The sequence below is a fragment of the Thermobia domestica genome, chromosome 7 (genome assembly GCF_964235325.1).
Source record: "Thermobia domestica chromosome 7, izTheDome1.hap1.1, whole genome shotgun sequence".
Lineage (NCBI taxonomy): Eukaryota > Metazoa > Arthropoda > Insecta > Zygentoma > Lepismatidae > Thermobia > Thermobia domestica.
Genome location: NC_137460.1, coordinates 125,781,479 through 125,784,480, shown reverse-complemented (window position 1 = coordinate 125,784,480; position 3,002 = coordinate 125,781,479). Strand labels below are relative to the sequence as shown.

The following is a 3,002-nucleotide window of genomic DNA, read 5'->3' as shown; positions in this document are numbered from 1 at the left end:
ATTTGCCATTGTTCCATGCTGCTGCAGATTCCCACATACAGTCAGAGAATAATAAACTGATGATATCCTATCAAATATACGTCTTCAGTCAGTGTTGCAGGCTGCTGCTTGTATATTCTACGATTAAAAATACTTGATAATACCAGATTTGGAGCAGCATAGTTCTTTCCCATCACTATTGAAACTTGATTCTCTCTCTCTTTATATATATATGCCAAGAAAATAATCAGAAAAATATTGCTATATACTAAATATTTATAATGTGTATTTGGCAACACTACATCAGAATACTAGTTCAGAGTGGCCTTGCATGTTGTAATACCAAAATTGTTTCAAAGGAAAATAAAATAAATAGCTAAAACACTGGAATGTATCAGTTAGCATATACGGTAAATAGCTCCTTAGTATTACCAAGGGGGGAGGGCTCTGAGGCCCACAACGCTTTCTTTATTTATAAATTGAAAAAAACAAAACACTAAAACTAAGCAAGTATGTTTTATGATGAATGGGGTTAAAATTGACAATATCAATTTTTTCAGACCTTTTATCCAATTAGAAATGTTACAAAATGTGATAAAAATAATTTGTGAGCCTCCGAGTCCCCCACCCCCCGTGGTGTCCAATGGGTTAATTATAAGTTGTTATAAATTAATATTGAATTGTTGTTTCTCAACAGTCTTTTTGTGATCTGTAGTAATGAAATATATAGCCTGCCGATATTTGTATTTAACAGTTCATAAACATCTAGGCTATTGAGTCTAGAAAAATGAATTGTCATATTATTTATAATAGGTTACATTATAATTATTGACACAAACAACATGTATTGTCTGAAATGTTAGTAAATATGAGAGTAATATTAATAATAGAATTTATAATAAATTGTTGACATGTAAAGAACTAAAAACCAACCACACATAACAAACACTCTTGTTCACACATACGCCATCTTCCTTCAAAACTTTTATGTTCGTACATAAGCCATCACAAATAAACAATGATTCATCTCCATCGCCATTACAGAGAAACTACCTTAACAACAACTATTAACTGCTACATTACAATTTACTGTAACATCTTCTGGCCGATAATCCTGACTATTACTTCGCAACAAGACGAAACTACTTGCTTAAATGAGAGACAAGAGAAACATGGCAATTTGAGATGGAAATGAAGATGTGACGAGAAAATTTTTCGCTATTTTAGTGATATACTATTAACAGTATAGAAACTATCAATTGATAATCTGATTTATAAATCTAATGTAATAACATTTACCAACTTTAAAGATATGCAAGTCATTACATAATAAATATATTCCAACTACAGATATGGTTTAGATGTAAATCTTGCAATTTAATACATTATAGTTGTGGTAAATTCCTTACGTAATATAATTTAATCTGATACATAGTACATTCTGAATATTTCATTAAGTCTTGTATATGGATTAGATAACACATTCCAGGAAGTCAATGCTAGCTAATGGTGTAGGCAAGAATTCCGTATTTGTCTTGAATAAATTATTTTGCGCCAGCTTTAACTTTCTCAGATCAATGATAGTGATATCCCACTATAAGTACATATCGTGACATTAATAATGTACCGTCGTAAAGCGTTGTATGTACAAAACAATGGCTCTTCTTCTCTCAATGCGATGAATACCAAAAATGAATTCCTGCAAGAGCCCAACTCTTTCTTCTCATGATGCTGGGTCTGAGACAATCCCCATTTGCACCACCCATAGGACAGCTCTAATTCAGATAGTTACATGATTATTTTTTTCATGATTTAGGTACGAAAAATCTTTACATGATATATCTGCTGCATTAACTTTATTATTATTATTATTATTATTATTATTATTATTATTATTATTATTATTATTATTATTATTATTATTATTATTATTATTATTATTATTTAAGACGTCGCCATGTATATTCAGTGTAAAATATAGTAAATTTGTAACTGTTAATTCTTTGTTTGTAAAACTTTGTTGCATTATTTAGATCAGTTTCAACGTGAAAGAAAATCTCTTATTCAAATGTCTTCCAATAATTTTACTGGCCGCGATATATAAGCCGCAAGACAATAATATTTTTTTGATTTGTGTTGTGTTGCATATTCTTCAGCAATTTCAACTCTTTCCCATTTAACTTCAAGGATTAAAAATTCTTGCTTTCTTTGGTACAATTGACAAATTACCACTTTTTTCTTTGTATCGTTTCTTATAGCTGTTCATACGTTTTTTTTATTATTATTATTAAGATTTTGTACTCTTTTCTGCATTTTACAGAATTAAGTTCATTATATTCGTTGTTTTTACATGATATAAAAATTGACATTGAAAAATAAACTATAGACTATGTATTCTAAGTTCCCACTGCAGTGTGATTTTGAATTTATTTTGTTTTTCGTCTTTGAATAAATGTCATCATATGCGTCACAATAATAATTCACAAGTAATATTATCCTATTTGCATTCATAGCAAGGCTATATTTATTTTGAACATCAAAGGAGACTTGCCATGAATTTTAAGCAGGTCTTCTAATTGGCATTCTAACGCTGTATCAACTGATTCCTCTTCCGGTGATGGACACCTACGAATGGTAACGATAGGTGCGTGAGACAAGACAAAGTGGAAGAAATGTTGGTGGAAGGAATTTGTTTATCAAAGCATGTTTGTGACGCTTATAGCATACGCAATCATGTAGTTATTATATGCATTTACAAAAGACACAAAGACAAGTAGTCATTACAGTATCATGAACTCACCACAGGTGCAACAACATTCTAACGTGAAGATGCAATGGGCTTTTTTAAATCCCTATCCAATATGTTGTGGTTGTGACGTACCAATTGTATCATTAGATCACCTCCCCACTCTTCTAGTGAATTAACGACCTTGGCCGAGAAAATGGCAGACATTTAGTCTGCTTGCTTCAGCTGCTGGGTACTGTATTGTTGTGTTGAATGTGAAAGTGAAACTAAATCTGCT

General features: G+C 31.1%; 1 protein-coding gene across 1 annotated transcript in view; it reads left to right on the top strand.

Moving 5' to 3' along the window:
- Nucleotides 1-2,626: 2,626 nt before the first annotated feature.
- LOC145690394 (ATP-binding cassette sub-family G member 1-like) overlaps nt 2,627-3,002 on the top strand; it is a gene marked incomplete in the record, with an annotated part of 32,336 nt that continues 31,960 nt past the window's right edge. The window contains 1 exon segment of the mRNA XM_081765233.1: nt 2,627-3,002.